The sequence below is a fragment of the Antechinus flavipes genome, chromosome 2, assembly GCF_016432865.1.
Source record: "Antechinus flavipes isolate AdamAnt ecotype Samford, QLD, Australia chromosome 2, AdamAnt_v2, whole genome shotgun sequence".
NCBI lineage: Eukaryota > Metazoa > Chordata > Mammalia > Dasyuromorphia > Dasyuridae > Antechinus > Antechinus flavipes.
This window is the reverse complement of record NC_067399.1, coordinates 420,237,275-420,255,768: the sequence shown is the minus strand read 5'-3', so window position 1 is coordinate 420,255,768 and position 18,494 is coordinate 420,237,275. Positions and strand designations below refer to the sequence as shown.

The following is an 18,494-nucleotide window of genomic DNA, read 5'->3' as shown; positions in this document are numbered from 1 at the left end:
GTTGCAAGTAGGTGGGAAAGATCACACCTTCATGAATGAACATGAGAAAATTCAGAGTTGGAAATTATTTAGTTTTTAGTTTAGTTGTTTGTTTTTTTTTTTGGCCAAACCACATCAACATCACATGGATCATCCAAGTCCCTTAATCCGGAGCTCCAGAATTATTATTAATTCTTTGCAATCTAACTGCAAACAGCAACCCTCTGAGACAGATTCCCCGAAATCTGCTAAGAGAATCAGGTTTCACTTCTGTAGTTACAAATGGAAGGAGCTCCGCAGGACTTGGGATCCTGGCTTTTGCATATATCATGCCCCAGGTGCTTCTTGCCAGAGTACTTCAAAACCAGTATCAAAGTCTTACCCTCATCTCCAGTGTATTCAGGATCAGTCCCCCTGGAGCTGCCTAACAGTCTGCCAGTTTCACATTTTGCACTTCACCAGAGCTGGAAAGCTGTTGCTGTTGGTTCCCTTGGTTAAACTTCTGTAGGAGGGGAGGAAGAGCTTTTCTGACTATATACAGAGATCTAAGTACTGGGAGGGGCTCCAATCTTTGGAAGCTCTGCCTCCACCCTGCCTGGGGCTAAAACACTGCACCCAATATCTAGTTCCTTACCTAAGCTCTGGGGAAGTTGCTAATTCTACCTTACTTAAATCAGTTTTGTTTTTAAATGACATCCGCTCCAAATGAATGGGACATCTTTATATAATGACATCTTCAGCATGCTCGCCCCTTCCCCCATAAATCAAAGTACAGAAAAATGTGCAATTTGGGTCCTAAATGATCTCTAAGGCCTCTTAGATTTCTAAATCCTGCAATCCTGATTTTGGATAGATGGTAGAAAATCAAGAGCTTCAGAGGATCTTAACTTACTAGGCTAGCTCCTTCACTTAACAGTTAAAAAAACTGAGGTTTAGAGAGGAAAAAGGACTTATTATCAAGATAATCAACCCGGTAGATAAGAGGAAATGCTATAACCAAGGTGTACCGAGATTTCAACAAAACACTGGACATAAGTTTTTTCACTGATTTGTGGAGCACAGTTCGGGGTATACAGTAGATTCTTAATAAATGCTGGTTGGTTGATTCAACAAGATGGCTAAATTATGAGTGAAGTTAAGTGGACTTAAAACTGGCTAAGTGAATAAGCCGAAATAAACAGTTTCATGGCAACTTTGAGGAAGCAATTTGGTAGAGTTCCTTGGTCCTGTGTGTTTTAATAATTTTATCAGTGACTTGGATAAAGAGCTAGATGGCATGCTTATTAAATTTTACAGATAATATGATCAGAAATCGCTAACAAACTGGATAACAGGATTTTATTTTTAAAAAATCTCAGCAGGTTAGAAAAAAGAATGGAGCTAATAAGATGGAATTTAATAGAGATAAATTCAAAGTTCTAAAAAAAGACAGATAGAAGGAAGCAGGTGAATCAGATAAAGGACACAAGAAAACAGTGCTGGAGGAAAAGCATTTTTGAAAGGATGGAGGAATATATTTTCAAGTTAAATGAAAGAAGGGAAGATACCAAAATGATTTTTGAAATCCTGGAAAATATCACCAGAAAAAGGAACAAACATCAAAAACTATTGATTCATAGAGCTATCTTTCTATCCCAAGAAAATCTTTATGAGCATATTCTACAACATATCAATGGTATCCTTGACGAAAATATGAGAAGGGAACAATTAGATTTTTACTGTTTTCAATACTCAACCCCAACTTTCTAGTCAGAGAATAACCAAAAGACACATCAAAGGTGCTTTTTATTTAATAGTACTCTTTTGAGCAGAAAGTTCTCTTTATGGCACAGAGCTTCCTCAATGAAATCAATGACCACTCAAAAATTATTATCCTAGTAAAATTGATAGAAAAAAAAACTGAATAAAGAATACACATTGTTAGGATGTATGTATGTAGCTGGATGAGAAGACTATTAGATTAGTATATCCAAGTATATAGGCCTTCTACAAATTTTATACATGGACAATGAGTTCATTCTGGAATTAAAATGAAGCAAATCAACTGGACTGAATTTGGAAAATGCACAAAGCTTTTAATGATCCTGAATTTCTCCCTGAAGTAATAACTCAACTTTTAAAATACCAATATTTCCACATTGCTACTGCATGACAAAAAATTGTGAAATATGACAATCACTAAGGAATCAAAATAACAATTGAACCAAAGACAGTTGAGAGACATAGTAGACATAAATAGATCGTAGCAGATTACTTAGGATGACTTGCATACATTAAATGGTAAAATTGATATTAACAGGAAGTATTTTGTTAGAAAAAGATATAGGACATACATGGATTGAGCTCAAGGAATAACTGAGGGGAATCCTAAATGCAGCTTTGGTCCCATAGCGTTCATTGACTCATTTCCTTCTGAAAACTGATATAGTCATTAAATCCTTTTTCAGAATAATGTTTTTGAATAGATAAAACAAAATACATAGGTTTAAAAAAAACTCTCCCAAATATATTGAAATACAGCCATCAAAATGCCAAAAGAACAAAGACAAGTTCATATTCACCAGATTAAGAGCCCTTGAGGAGGACCTTCAACCACAATTCAAACCTCAGGTCTATGAGTTAGATGCCCTACTTTTCAACACACAGGATAGATTGTCTACAGATTACTTAGAGTAAGATGTGGACTAGTACCACACTGGAAGAGAATCATGGATGAGATGTTGCACTATTAAAGGGAGAACCCACATTACTGATATCATGAATATAGAGAGACACAAGATTATAAATGCACAGTGTAACATTTTGGCTAAAATTTTTAAAAAAGGATTTCAACCATCAAAGGTAAAAGAGACATGGCTAGACAACACTTTGAAAAGGATATATAGAGGTTCAAGGGGATTGCAAATTTAAAATGGGAAAAACTGTGGCAGGTCAGTCAAAAAAAAAAGTCAATATTTTTCGTTGTTGTTTTGTTCAGTAATTTCAGTTGTATCCAGCTTTTCATGACCTCATTTGGGGTTTACTTGACAAAGATACTGGAATGTTTTGCCATTTCCTTTTCCAGCTCATTTTAGAGATGAGGAAACCAAGGCAAACAGGGTTAAGTGACTTACCCAGAGTCACGCAGCTAGTGTCTGAGGCTAAATTTGAACTCAGATCCTCTGTATGCATTGCACCATCTAGCTGCCCCTTAATGCAATATTAAGAAGTATCAAGAAAAGCACAGAACTAGGGAATTAATGGCTCCATTGAGATTTTCCCTGAACTATAGCTGTAATATTGTGTTCTATTCTGGGCACCCCATTTTAAGGAAGAATTTAGAAGAGGTATAACTCATCCAGAATATTGAAGTGGTAACCTGGAGGAACACTGAAGGAAGTAAGAACATAAGAGCTGAAGGAAAAAAAAGCAACTTGAAGGTATTCTTCAAACATCTGGTGAGGAATCATATTGAAGTATTAAGAGATAGAATTTAAAACTATGGGAAGTTATACAGAGGTTAATTTAGGTTTAAATGTTAAAACAAAACAAAATAAAACAAAATCGAAGACAAATAAACTCCCTGATAATTGAATGAGTTGTCTCAGCTGACTGGGTTTACCCACAATGAACATTTAAAAGTAGAGACTTCACGATCACTAGTCCAGGAGATTGTAAGAATTTCTAGCTCAATTATGACCAGTGCTAAAGAGTCTGTGAGGTCCCTTCCAACTCAATATTCTATGATGCTGCCAATCAGCAGATCCACCATTCAAATCTCCATCCTATGAGAGAGATCCACTGCTCTTGCCACTATAAAAGCACTTGCTGTGAGTTAAAAGTCTGGGAATAGCGCAACAGTACACAATGAAAAAGACAATTCAAAAATAACTCTTTAACAGGTTTTCTCTAACAAAATTCACTAATGGATTAAAAATAATAACTGGATGAGTTGACTATTATGATTGCAAGTGTCTCTAGAGGACTAGGAAGCAATCCTGGAGGGACTAAACCTATTCTCTAGGTAAGGGGGATTAATGCTTGTGGCAATAGGCCTTTCAGAGAATTGCATTTTGGTCCAGAGGGAGAACCTTCCCACTCTCCATAGACTTCAAGGAGGTATAGAATTTCATCACAAAGTCAGGTGTGATTTCATGTTCTATTATTCTACTTTGTAGAGGGAGGGGTGTGTGTGTGTGTTTGTGTGTGTGTGTGTGTGTGTGTGTGGTCATATCTGTGAACACTTTTTAAATAGCAACTTTTTATGGCTTCATCTGTTTTCAGTCTTCTAAATGATTCTTGGCACCCTATAAACAACACCTGAGCATTCTGAAAACAACCCCCATGTTTTGTAGACAGTCTACGGATGATGGCTGCCTAACAATCCATATGTTTCACTGACCACAGCTAAGAGGCTGTTTTCCTGCTGACCTGTACTTTCCTATTTAAGCAAATTTATAAATCAAATTCCTTGTTTCTCATGACTTGTATATGTATGTAAATGAAGGCAAGTTTTAAAACTATTGATGCCTGAGCTAGCAAATTTGCAAGTTATATATTGTGTGTGGGGAGGTAGGGTAAAGGATAGTAGCATTTCTCAAATGAGATTCGCTTTCAGGTATCTGGCTTTCTGAGGGTCTAAAGTAAAGGTTTAGGCATTTTTCTCTGAGAGTCAAGGGCCCTCTTTACTAAAAACAAGTAACTTAACAGTAATTTTTCTCTTTTCCTGAAACAGTGTGATATGATAGAAAGAATACTTACTGTAGAACCAGAGAACTAAGGTTCAAATTCTTCTACTACTCATTAAGTATGTAACCTTGGATAGCTCTCATTTAATAAGCTTTCAGTTTTCTCATTTGTAAAATGGAGTATTAGATTCAACAGCCAATAAGATCCCTTTCTGCTTTAGGTCCCTGGTCCTTTCCCTGACAAGGTCAACCCATGTCACACACTCTCCAAATCCAGGTCCAAATCTGCCTGGAAAAATTCATCCAGATTTGCAGTGTGCTCATATTTAACCCTAGGTTCTACTCTCCAGATTGAAAAACAAAATAAAACAAAAACATGCTATTCTTCTTCAAATGTAGGAAGGCCCGTGGAGATACATTCTTCTTTCAGAAACACCAGGGAAACACCTGAACTTCTAGCCACAGAAATGAGCCAAGAATGTCTCATTTTCATTTATAGTATCATGAAAACCTTGTGCATATTTGTAGCTGGGAAAGTACTTGAGCTGAAAAAGTGAACCCATCTCTGGACCCAATACTATTGGACATCAAATTTGAGGCTGGAAAGAATTTTCACTCCTTTTTGACTCTCTGTAACTATATTTGAGGTTTTCTTGGCAAAGCTACTGGATAGGTTTGCCATTTCCTCCTCTAGCTTGTTTTACAGCTGAGGAAACTGAGGCAAATAAGGTGAAGTGATTTGCTTAGGGTTCCACAGCTAGTAAGTATCTGAGGCCAGATTTGAACTCACAAAGATGCATCTTTATAACTCCAGGCTTGGCACTTTATTCACTGTGCTACCTAGATGTCCATTTGGGAGACCAATTTGATTCAAGTCAAAGGGATTATAAGGAGAAGAGTCACTAGAACAGAACAATTTTAACCCCCTTTTCCCCAATTCTATAAATGAATCAGCTTATCTACTTAACTAAATACATATTGTCTCTACTATGCCCCCCCCAACTTCTATATTCCATAAACTAATCTTTTTGAAATCCAAGTCAATATCATTTGGGTCTTTATTTTACCAGCATCTGAACAGCCAGTGTCTGGCACATAATAGATGCTTCATAAATATTTATTCAAGGAAGGAATGAATGATATGGCTGAAAGAATATGAACTAGATACATCTAATCTCAGACAAGTTAGTGAAATTCTGTATACTTCAGTTTCCTATGTAAAGTTGGGGATAAGAACTATTTTACCCACCTCATAGGACAGCTAAGTAGCACAGTGGATCTGAAGTCAGGAAGACCTGAGTTAAAATCCAGCCTTTGATACTTATTAGCTGTCACTTAACCTGCTGTCCTCAGTTTTCTCATCTGTCAAATGAGTTGAAGAAGGAAATTCTATACCTCCTTGAAGTCTATGGAGAGTGGGAAGGTTCTCCCTCTGGACCAAAATGCAATTCTCTGAAAGGCCTATTGCCACAATCTTTTTCAAGAAAACTCCAAATGTGGTCACAAAGAGTTGGATATGACTTAAACAATTGAACAACAACAAAGGGTTAATGTGATAGTAAAAGGAGAAAATACGTGTGAAAACACTTTGATAAAGGTTAAAAGCACTATGTCTTAGATCAGGGTAGAGCAATACATCATTCTGAGGTGCAGTGTTAATGAGGGTGATTAAAAAGGGATCTATGAAGTTATGTCTGCACAGGAGCTATTTTTCATACAGCTGTGTTAAATGAAAAAGAAATACTACTCCTGGTCCATTCACAGAATAGACTAATGATCTGTAAAATTTCCCTTGAACAAAAAAAAAAAAAAAAAAAAAAAGAGAAAGAAAGAAAAAACAATGGGAACGTGGCTTTGAGGCTTTCTGCTTGAGAAAGATCAGCCTTAAAAATTGTCCAAGTGCTCTTTCTATGCAGACCTTTAAATTAAAAATGGATTTTTACTTAATTTGAGAACAAGATGGAAAATGAGAGCAAAAGTTTGCTTCTAGAACGATACACCTCAAAAGAAGTCTCACTTGGCAATCCATTCACCCTCTGGTCCAAACATAGCTACTTCCAAAGAAAATGATTTTAGGACAGTGGCTTCCAGACTATTAACTTGATGAGTAGTACAGAGATGGGGGTAGAAGACGGTGAACTACAGGAGTTAACAAGAAAAAAAATTAATAGAAAAGACAGAATCTGTTTCTTTGAAAGAAAATATAAAGAAAAAAGAATTCTGTGAAGGGGAATGAGGTTTTTAGGTGTTTTCCTATCCAGTACCCCAGAACTGATTGAAAATGACATATGCACAAAAAAAGACAAACCCAGAAACAAAAACCTGGGGTGAGCTAATGCAGGTAATGTTCCAATATGCCAGGATAGAGTAATGAAACATGGGAGCAAGTGGCTCTCTTATGCACATGGTTTTGCTTGAAATCTATTGTTGAATATAGAATGGCTGCCAAATAATTTACTATATTTCAGTTTAAAATGCCAGCTTAAAGCAGGTGCAGAGTTTTCCCCCTTTCCAATCTGAAAGCCATTTACAAACAAATCTCTGAGAGATTCACACCCAAAATGACCAAACTGGGACTGAAATATGCGGCATAGGAATCTGAGCTTTGTTTACACAATTAGAAGACACTCACATGTATATCCCTATAAATGACAAGGTTCCAGCAGCAAATTAACAGGAACAATTTTCCCATCTCAGGAGCTGTCAAGATGGGCCCTCTTGGCCAATTTATCTTACTCTAGCACATCTCTGGTGCTTGTCAATCAATATGGGAAACATTTGGTGCTGATTGCCATTTTTCTATCCACTTTCTTTTGCCTCTTGTACCAGGCAATTTACTGCAAGTCAATCAAGGTCGAAGCCGACCTTGTTTAAATAAAACACTGTTGAGTTCTTTTCACACCAACAATTTCAAAAGACAGGATGAGCTGTATCTTTTACATTTACATTTATACTACTTTTTCAGTTTCTCCCCAAATGCCAGGCTCAAGTTATAAGTCATAACTAAAGCCACCTGGAGACTGAGACAACTCAGACCAGCCAGTTGAACAGGAATAAATATGGCTAATATGCATCTCTTCTGTCAAAAAATTCAATCAGTCCATAGAGATGTCTAGCAGGGAAAAGGTGGCTCAAAGTAGATGATTGCTCTTCTCATCATTCCTCAGTTCTTATTTGAAGCAGGGCAACACATACAAAAAAGTAGGCCCCAAACCATCTGAACTTCATAACCTAAGGAAGTGGTTCAAAGATTGCTTGTTTCCACTATTGGGATTCACTCTAAGAGAAAATTTCAGGATAATGCTGTTGTTCCCTGTTGCCATTCGGAGTCAAATGCTCAAAACTTTATTATCCTCATTTTATTATGATGATTACAACTTGAAATAAAGGGAAGCTATTAATGAAAAAAAAAGAGAAGGAAATAAAGAAAAAAGAAATAAAGGGAAGCAGCCAAGTCACTTGGAGGTCTTTGGGAGGCAACAGTCCTATTACTACAGGGGAAAATAATCTAAAAGAATAGAAAAAGTAGAGAGGGTAATAGAAGAAGAGAAAAAAGAAGAGAGACAAATTGTAGTTGTTTATCCTCCTCAGACTGATGTTTTCTTTGTTTTTTTTGGCCAGAAACCCTTAGGATCTCCCCTCTCCCAGAGTCATTCATTCATTCATTTATTTAGTTTTTTTTTTTTTTTTTGACTTAGTGAAAAAGGAGATTCTTTGCCTCAATTACTACCTAGTCTTAATTCACTGAATGGGTGCAACTTCAGTCAAATTGAGACCTTTAACTTAAAAAGATCAAAGTCTCCCATTTCATCCAGCACCACCTCCAGTCATCCTGATCTATATCTGGCCACTGGACCCAGATGGCTCTGGAGGGGAAAGTCAGGTTGGTGACCTTGCACAGCCCTCCCTCCCTTAAATCCAAATCACTTGCTTGTCATGGCATTACATCTCTAATGTTATGGTCTTCTTCAAGAATGAGAGACAAAAAACAATAACATACGCTGGTTATTTAGTGAGGAAGAACTAACCCAGTTAAAAGAGCCTAAGAATATACGGTGTAATGTCCTGAATGTGGAGTAAGGAAGAATTGGCTTAGAGTCTCACCTCTTGCCCTTACTGGCTATCCATTTAATCAGTCTATACCTCATGTTTCTTATCCACAAAATGAGGAAGTTGATCTCAATGGTCTCTAGGGTCTCTTCCAACTCCAAACTCATGATCCTTTGAACCAAAAGAATAAAAATCTTTCAAATTTTTTATTATATTTTCAAATTCATTCAACAAACATTTGAGAACCTACTATGTACAAGACCTTATTCTAAGTGTTTTTGAAGTTGTTTAAAGTTGTGATGTCAGTCCCACTGGTGTTTCCTAGTATAGCACAACTAAAGTAGAAACATTTTTTTAAAGTTTCCATATTTGCTAACTTCTGAAATTCTTATTGCAAGAATAGTATGGGCATGATGCCTTACTTGCAATTGCATTTTAGCATGGTGGAGATAGAAGGGACCTATGAGGTAACCTAACTCAATTACTGGATGACCATGAGAGAGTAATTTAATTTCTGTTTGACTCAGTTTTCTCATTTGTAAAATGGGGATAAGAATAGCCCCTTCCTCTTAAGGTTATTGTCAGGATCAAAGGAGATAGTAATTAGTAATTGTAAAGTACTTAGCATAGTGTCTGGACAGGCACTATATATAAATTAAACTACATAAATGTGGTTATTATTATTACTATTATTAATAAAGAAGCCAAATGAGGCTAACAGAGTTCAGATGATTCTACTTAAGTCACAGTCAGTTAGTATAAGAAAGATGGGACTAGAATTCTTCCAGCTCAGTGCTTTTTTCACTATATCATGCTGCCTTCTCTGTCATATTATCATAGTTACATGTGTTTTTGGGTTAGCCTCTGGCCATATTTTCAGACATCAGATGGGACCACTAGCTGACTCAGCAGGAGTCATCAGGTTAAGTCCTGTGCCTAATTTTTATTAGAAATTCTCTGGTTTTATTTATACTATGGATTACCCTTTTCCTTCAGGAGATGAAAGAGATATTTTAAGAATTTAGAAATAATGGGAATTTGAAACACGTCTTAATCAACTGTGATGGACTTGGCTCTCCTCAATAATTTGGTGATTCAAGCATTTCCAATAGACTTGGGATGGAAAATGCCATCCTCATCCAGAGGAAAAACTTTGGAGACTGAATGAGGATTGAAGCCTAGTATTTTTGCCTTTGTCTTTTCTCATGGTTTTTCCCTCTTTACAGTCTGATTTTTCTTGCATAACATAACAAATATGTAAATAGTTTAAAAGGATTACACATATTTAACCTATATCAGATTGCTTAATGTTTTGGGAAAGAGTGAAGATAAGGGAGGGAGAAAGAAAAAACTGGAACAGAAAGCCTCATAAAAATGAATGTTGAAAACAACATTTACATATATTTGGAAATATATGTACTATTGAGAAATAAAAAAGAAACACAGTCATTAAGCCTTTAAGGATCTTGAGGATTGCCATAGGAGAAGTGGATGAAAAAACATCAATACTTCTTTTGGTCCTATCTTTTGTGAATTCAAAACTAACTTCCTCAGTTTTATAGTATGCTTAGCTGGATACATTGCCTTTGCTTTCTCAAATGACTTAGGATTTTTTTTTTTTTTTTGCAAGGAAAAGTGATGCACCAAGGCCTCTCTTATTATTAAGAGCCACTGGCATAATTACCAATCAAATGGAGAGTTGGGTAGGCTTGACAGTTCCCTAGGCAGATGTGGTTTTCAACACAATCTGACATATTCTGATAGACTGAACATCCTTTTCTGACATTAATTCATTTGTGATCTTTACTGCTAGACTTAGTATCTTATCTTGTGGTAGTCCTTAATGGTGCGTGGTATATTTTATTGATGTTCCCTTTATTCTGGTGTCTTTTCTTTCTCTTGATTATATCTGTTGTTTCCCTCTGTCTCCTTCAAAATGTTATTCTCTTGTGAGACCAGGCACTGTTTGGAAGCTTAATGAGGCTCCTGCATTGTTGGCTGATGTATCTGTTTCTCAGTTAATTTGGGGGAGGAGAGTAAAGATGGGTAGTGCAAAGGTGCTCCAGGAACCACTTTGTTTACATTTAATCTATTTTCATTTTGAAGGAATGTACTACAGAATGGCACCTAGTTATAGCTACATAGTATGTGTGATGTTATTTCTATGACTAAGAAGGAAGCATTTTTCGTTAATTGTTCCCTTCAAGACTTCCTTTCCCTCTCTAAGACACACACCAGTCTCAAAAAATAAATATCACCATTGCAGTACACTGTACACACTGTACAGAAGAATGTCAAAAACTCTGGTGCCTTGGTATAAAAGGTGAGGCTTAACCCTTTCCTTTTCACCTCTCTTCTTCTAGGCTGGATCTTTCTTTTTATATCACCAGACTTTCAGGTTCAAATAGATTTCTACTACTACTCCCAATACTTTCCTTTGGAAAAGCACATTTGCCAGAGTTAACAATTGTTATATGTATCACCCAGATATTTGTAATTCTTCCCCATGTTTAGAAAAATGCTTTCTCCCTCCACAAAATACATAGAGTTTCCTTGTTCTGTAAAGAAGAACTTTGGAAAATGTCTTTTTTGATATTAGGAAATCTGTTCTTTAGTATTAAAACATCAAAGACCAAAATGGTGAAGAGCCTTGAAGATCATGCCCCATAAGGATCAGTTCCAGGAATCAGGGATATTTAGTTTGGAGAGAAGCAGCTCTGTGATATGTGATTTCAAGCACTTGGAGAGTTGTTTTGGTAGATGGTAGAATGATTTTGTTCTGCATGTCTCCAGAGTATAGAATTATCCATAATAAGTGAATGTTCCAAACATATAAATTTGGCTTAATTAAAAACAACAACTACAATAACAACACCATAAAACTTCATGAAAATCCCTTCCTGACATTTATAGAAAGGTAGAAAAGAAGTTTTGGGGGGTGAAAAGTTCTTCCTAACTGAAGGTATTCGAATAAAGCCCTGATAACCTCTTACCACTTGTGCATCCCCCTTTTTTTGAGGATTTGAAGGGATTTGTAGGAATCCTTTGCAGGGAATCTTTGAGGAGAGAGTAGATTAAATATCCACTCAAGTCCCTTAAAAGTTTGAAATTTGTGATTCTGTGATTTTCATTGTTAACAGGAATTAGACAGATACAGGCAAAAGAGAACAGATACCAAATTCCATGGAAATTTTTGTCTTTCCTCCCTTTATTTGTTTAGTTTGGTTTTTTCAGTACTATGAGGTATTCCTGATTTTTTCCTTTAAATCAGAATCTTGGGTTCTTTCTAAGCTCCTTATTTTTCTTTTCTAATAGCTACAATGTCTCAGTTTTCAATGCTAACAAATGTTTTATGACAGGTTCACCGATTTACTGTTCTGCACCCTTTTTAATTATAGATGTATGAAAAGAATTTCACAGAGGAAAACAATAAATCACCAGTGAAATTATTTGTTAGTTGAGTGCTCTGAATAAACAGTTGGCTTGGGGCAAAGATTCATCTGACATCTTTTAGTTGTTCCCATAGTTTCCCATCCAATTTCCACACAGGACGAACAAGGCATATAGCAGTTAATTGGGAATGTAGATGAGGTTGGGAAGAGGAGGAAATACAGAGAGGTGGCACAGTATATACCCTGAACACACACATGGCAGAAGTCCCAAAGAAGGCTATGAAACTGTCCTATTCAAAATATCACTTGCATATTTCATAAGTTTTCTATGTCAAAGGATCTAGAATTCCTTCTTATTTGCTTTTCTGGGTAAAAACTATCCCTGAAGGCAGAGTCAAGATTGTGGAGAAAAGTCAGCAACCCACTTGAGCTCTCCCCTAAGCCCCCTCCAAAAAACTTTAAATAATGTCATAAAAATTCCTGAAGTAGAAGAACCCAAAAAGAGATGTGGAGAAACAATTTTCCAGCCAAAGATAACTTAGAAGGTTGGCAGGAAAGGTCTGTCATATTTGGATGAGAATGACACATAGCCCAGTGCAGACCAGGTTAGCACAGACAGTGCCCAAGCAAACTAAGAACAAACTTTGGGAGCCAATGAATCAACAAGGACTGCTTCTGGAGCTCTCAGTCCCCAGATGGTAAGAAGGCTGACAACTGATCTCTTTGTTGCCACTGGAACTCTTGTTGCTTTGCCTATATTCAGATCTGGGTCACAGTCCTGGCTGGCAGAAGAACACCAGCACACTGGAGCTTGCAGATACAGTACAGGAGGAACCTTCATTACAGTTCCATGGAAGAACTGTGGTCACTCACACACCAAAGCACAGGCCAGAAGAGTAGTAAATACACCTCTCCTTAGATCATGCCATCTTAGAAAAACTGAAAACTTTCAAATCTTTACAAGTATTTCTGAAAACAATTATAAAAACCCCTGAAGCTTGAGATACCCTAGAAGCAGAGTCTTGCTTTAATAAAGAGTTAAAAATTAAGAAACAGTCTGAAAAATGAGCAATGGGGAAAAATTCTGATTACAATGTGACAACAAAGATTAAAACATAAACTCAGAAGAAGATAACAAAGTCAAAACTTGAACATCCAAAGCTTCCAAGAAAAATATGAATTGGTTATAGGCCATTGAAGAGTTCAAAAAGAATTTTGAAAATAAAGTAAGAGATAGAAAAAAAAATTGGATGAGAAATGAGAGTGATGCCACCCCAAAAATCATGAAAAATGAATCAGCAGCTTGGTAAAAGATACAAAAAATACTGAAGAAAATAACACCTTAAAAAAAAGACTAAGCTAAATTGTGAGGGAGTTAAAAAAAAAAAAAGCCAATGAGGAGAAGAATGCATTGAAAAATAGAACTGGGCAAATGGAAAGAGAGGTACAAAAATTCAGTGAAGAAAAGCTCCTTAAAAAGTAGATTTGGCCAAATGGAAAAGGAGGTGCAAAAGCTCACTGTTCAAAAATTATTCCTTAAAAACTAGAATTGAGCAAAAGGAAGTTAATGACTTAATGAAAATTAAGAAATAACAAAACAAAACCAAAAGAATGAAAAAAAAAGACAAAATGAACTCTCATAGGAAAAACAACTGACTTGAAAAACAGATTCAGGTAAGATAACTTCAAAATTATTGGATTACCTGAAAGCCAGGAAAAAATAATGAGCCTAGAGTTTATTTTTCCAAGAAATTATCAAGTATAACTTTTCTGATATTCTAGAACTAGAAGATGAAATAGAATTCGAAAGACTCCAACAATCATTTTCTGAAAGAGATCACAAATGAAAACTCTCAGGAATATTGTTATCACATTCCAGAACTCTTAGGTAAAGGAGAGAATATGGCAAACAGCTAGAAAGAAATAATTCAAGTACTATGGAGCCACAGTCAGATTAACACAAGATTTAGCAGGTTCTATATTTAAAAAATAGTGGGTTTACAATATGACATTCTGACGAGCAGAGGAGTTAGAATTAAAACCAAGAATAACCCACCCAGCAAAACTGAATAGTATAATCCTTCAGGGAGAAAATGGATATTCAGTGAAATAGAAGACTTTCAAGAATTCTTGATGACAAAATCTGAATAGAAAAATTAACTTTTAAATACAAAGCTCAAAAGAAACATAAGAAGCTAAACAAAAAAAAAGGAAACCATAAGATTAAACTGTTTACATTCTGACATGGGGACATATTTTTAACTCATATGAATTTTCTCATTATTAGAGCAGTTAGTAGTCTATGTAGACAAAGGAAACAGGTGTGAGTTGAATGTGAAGGGATGACATTTAAAAATATCATTAAAGGGCAAGAGAGGAATATCCTAAAAGAATGTAAAAAGGAGGGGTAGAATAGGGTAAATTATTTCGCATAAAAGAGGCAGTAAGAAGCTTTTAAAATGGAAGGGAAACTGGGGGAAGTTAGGGAGAAGTGAGTAGACCTTACTTTCATTAGAATTGACTCAAAGAAGAAATAATATACACATTGAATTGAGTATAGAAATCTGTCTTACCCTACAGGGAAGTAGGAAGGGAAGCAGATGAGAGAAATGGGGTGGTGATAGAAGGGAAGGCAGATTGAGGAAGGGAATAGACAGAAGAAAAACACTTTTGAAGAGAGGGTGAAAAGAGAGAGTGTATAAATGGGTAGGAGCAGAATTAAATGGAGAGAAATATGTTTTGCAGTCATAATTGTGAAAAACATTTTGAATCACATTTCTCTGATAAAAGTCTTATTTCTCAAATATATAGAGAACTGAGTCAAATAGGAGTGATCCCCTACTGATAAATTATTAAGAGATGTGGAGTTAAGAGATGAAGTAATCAAAACTATTGATAGCCATATGAAAAGGTGTTTTAAGTCATTATTGGTTAGAGAAATGCAAATTAAAATAATTCGGAAGTCATACCTCATACCTATTAAACTGACTACTAAGACAGAAAAGGAGAATCCCAAATATTGGTGGGGATGTGGGGAAAATGAGATATTAATGCACTCTTAGTGGAGTTATGAACTGATTCAACCATTCTTTAGGACAATTTGGAATTATGCCCAAAGAGCTATAAAAACTTGCATACTCTTTGACTTAGCAATATCATCAATAGATCTGCATCAAAAAAGAAATTTAAATGGAGCAGGGAAGGACCTATACTTATGGAAATATTTATAGCACCTGTTTTCTGGTGACAGAGAGTTGGAAATTGGGAGGGTATTCATCAGTTAGGAACTGGTTGAACAAATTGTGCTTTGTGATTATGATGGAATACTCTTGTGCTATAAGAAGTGACGAATAGGATGCTCTCAGAAAAACCTGAAGACCCACATGAGCTGATGCAAAGTGCAGTATATGGTGTACAAAATAACAAAGTGCAGTATACGGTCCAATATTGTAAGATGATCAGCTGTGAATGACTTAGCTATTCCAACAATACAATGATCCACAACAATTTTACCCACCTCCAGAAAAAGAATTGATTATGTCTGAATACAGATTGAAGCATACTTTTTTTAAACTTTATTTTTATTGAGGGTTTTTTTTGGGAGGGGGTGTCTATGTTTTCTTTCACAACATGATTAACATAAAGATATGTTTTACATGACAACACATGTGTAATGTATATCAAATTGTTTGACTTTTCAATGAGGAGGAGAAGAAGGAGGAAGGGAGAGAATTTGGAATTTAAAGTTTTAAAATTAATTAATTTTTAAATAAAGTTTTAAAATTAATTAATTAATTAATTAATAATAAATTAATTAAAATTGGTTTTTGCATGTAATTTGGGAAAAATAAAATACTAAATAAATTTTAACATTAAGCAACAACAAAACTACCCACAATTTTTCTGCAATTGTCAAGTGGCATATTTCTTCTCTCTCCAAAGGCACAAAGAACAAATGAAAAGATGATCAGGTCCCTGATCTAAATAAAGGAAGCTAGTTTGAAACACTTTATATATAACAAGCATCTGACACAAAGGCCAAGAGGAAATAACAGGTCATTGTCATTTCTTTTAATTTTTAAATGACATTCCATATAAACAATATCTAAACCCATGTGCTGAGGCAAGAGAGAAGGGAGAAAAATAATAGGCTAAGGCAGTTTCAGTGTGAAAAGGTAAAAAATACATCAAGAAAGAACTAGCAATTGCTGTTTTTATAACAAATGCCTGGTTCAAAGTCACAACTCTGATGTTAAGTGCTCTGTTTGTTGTAAGGAATTGAGAATATCCCCACACTTAGTATCTTGGAGAAATATATGAGAAACAGAAATCTGTTTTAAAAAGAATTTACACAAATAGCACTGACAGTTTTCCAGTCAGAAAACAATGCTTTCTTCTCTACCAAAGAGTGAGTGACCTCCTTATAGCTAATCTTATAAATATCCTATTTGGTACTTTTGCCTAAAAAAATCTTAAATGCAGATGGTACTTCCGGTTTGAATCCAGGTTACAATCTGATATTTACCTGATTCAGAAACTCAAATTTATGATAATAGAGCATTTTTGTGACTTCTGTTGTATCATTAAATTCCAGCTACCAGATCAATATATTGATCAGCCATGGCTTTATGTTGTGACACTTAAAACTGGATGAGAGAGAATTGCTTGTGATTTAGTATTTCAAACTCACGGCTAGAGCCTGCAACTATCTACTAGAGAATTTCCGTTCATTTCAAAACTAATAAATGTGGAAGCAATTTTGAGACTTCATAGAAGTTCCCTAAAATGACAACTAACACACAGTGGTATTGGGAGGAGAACACAACCCGTGGTCAGGTTGGAGCATGGATGTTTTAAAGGCTGAGTGAAGTCTCTACCTTTGAGTTCTTAAAGATTCCAAAGTCCCATGCCAAAGTGAGAGACCAGAAACTATGGGAAGGGAGAAGAAAAAAAAAATACACTACCTTTCAGGTATCCCTGGATATAACCAAATGGGAACATATAATCCACTTCACCCCACTTCCCTTTCGCCCCCTCCATTGGCATCTTTATGGTTCTTGATAGAGAAGCCTCCAGAGTAAAGGAAGGCAGGAAGAATTAAAAATCACAAATGCAATGTTCCAGCCCGCCTTTCCCCCATTTCACTTAATAAGATGCATGAAATCCTATGGGAAACAGATTAGATAAAAACAAATTCTTAAATTCTTTTCGGTAATTTCAGCTGATTGTGGTATATTGAATAAGTGAAAAAACATGGTGACTAGTGGGGTATTTGAAATTGTGCTCCTCTCTATTTCTGGTGAGATTGCTTTGAAACAAAAATAGAGACCCCCCAATAAGAAAAGTGGGAGTGGGGTTGTAAACCCCCACTGCTAAATAGGTCTTTAAAGAGATATGATTTTAGTTCTATTAATGGAATGGCAAATCTAAAGTCCACAAAGTCCTTCCTGGGGGGAACCTGGCTCATCTTTGAAACTTGACATTTTCAAGTGTTCTTGGGTGATTAGCAACCTTGGTTTTATAAGGGAGGGGGTTGGCCTTAAACACTTCAGTGAATAGGTCTGTTTGTTAACTCCAACAGACAATTATGAAGGGCAATTAAAAATTCAAATTATGTTAATAGGCCAGAGAAAAATGACTGTTTGCAGAAATCAGTGGCAATTACCAGACATAATGGTTCCCAATTAGGCTGGAGGGTATTTTCAGTCATTCATAATTCACTATCTTAAATGTATCATAAAAAAGTAATTGTCACTTGTTAATAAAACTTACTTAAAAATAATGTAGCTATCTTGTGGGAAAAAGTAACACTTTTTGACATTTCCCTTGCTTTCTGTCCCCCCCCCCCAATACATACACATAAATACATATTTCTCCAAAGAAATTCTAGGGTTGATACTTTTAGTAAATTAAAAGTGAAAACATATCTACACATTCACATTATTTCACTGGTTCTTTCGTGTTTATTTTCTCCTTAAGTTTCTGGTCTTTTTATTCTTTTCTCTTATGTAGTTTCCATTACCCCTAGGAATAGTCAGCATTCATGCATGTCCTTACAATTCTATTCTTAGGCAATGAAGTTTGGTGTAGAAATTGCATTGCGCATATTTTGTGAGGCAGAGATTCTGTCCAGTTTCAACCTTTATTTCTAGTGGGGGAGAGGGGGTTAGGTGGGGGCAGGAAACAAAAAAAGAGACAAAAAGCAAGAAAGAGAAAAATAATATAAAAAGAATAAGGGACCAAAGAAGTGATTGTATTCCTTTCTGAAGAACTCATCTGACCTTGATTCTTTCATCCCTGATGATGAAGCAGGGATATAGAATTTTCTGTTTCCCTGAAAAATCAGTGGAAAGGGAGGGGAAGCCTCTGCATATCTATACCCATGGTCCTAAGTACAAAAACCCTC

The 18,494-nt window shown here is 35.8% G+C and overlaps 1 protein-coding gene across 6 annotated transcripts in view; it reads right to left on the bottom strand.

Moving 5' to 3' along the window:
* The window catches only part of TENM2 (teneurin transmembrane protein 2), a 1,239,558-nt gene that overhangs the window by 391,623 nt on the left and 829,441 nt on the right, over positions 1-18,494 (bottom strand). The window contains exon 1 of one of the 6 annotated variants that reach the window (XM_051978863.1): positions 362-473. The exons of the other annotated variants lie outside the window; for them this stretch is intronic. The gene's annotated coding sequence lies outside the window, so the exon portion shown is untranslated. Of the gene's footprint in view, positions 1-361; positions 474-18,494 lie in introns of those variants that run through there. 6 annotated transcript variants of the gene reach the window in all.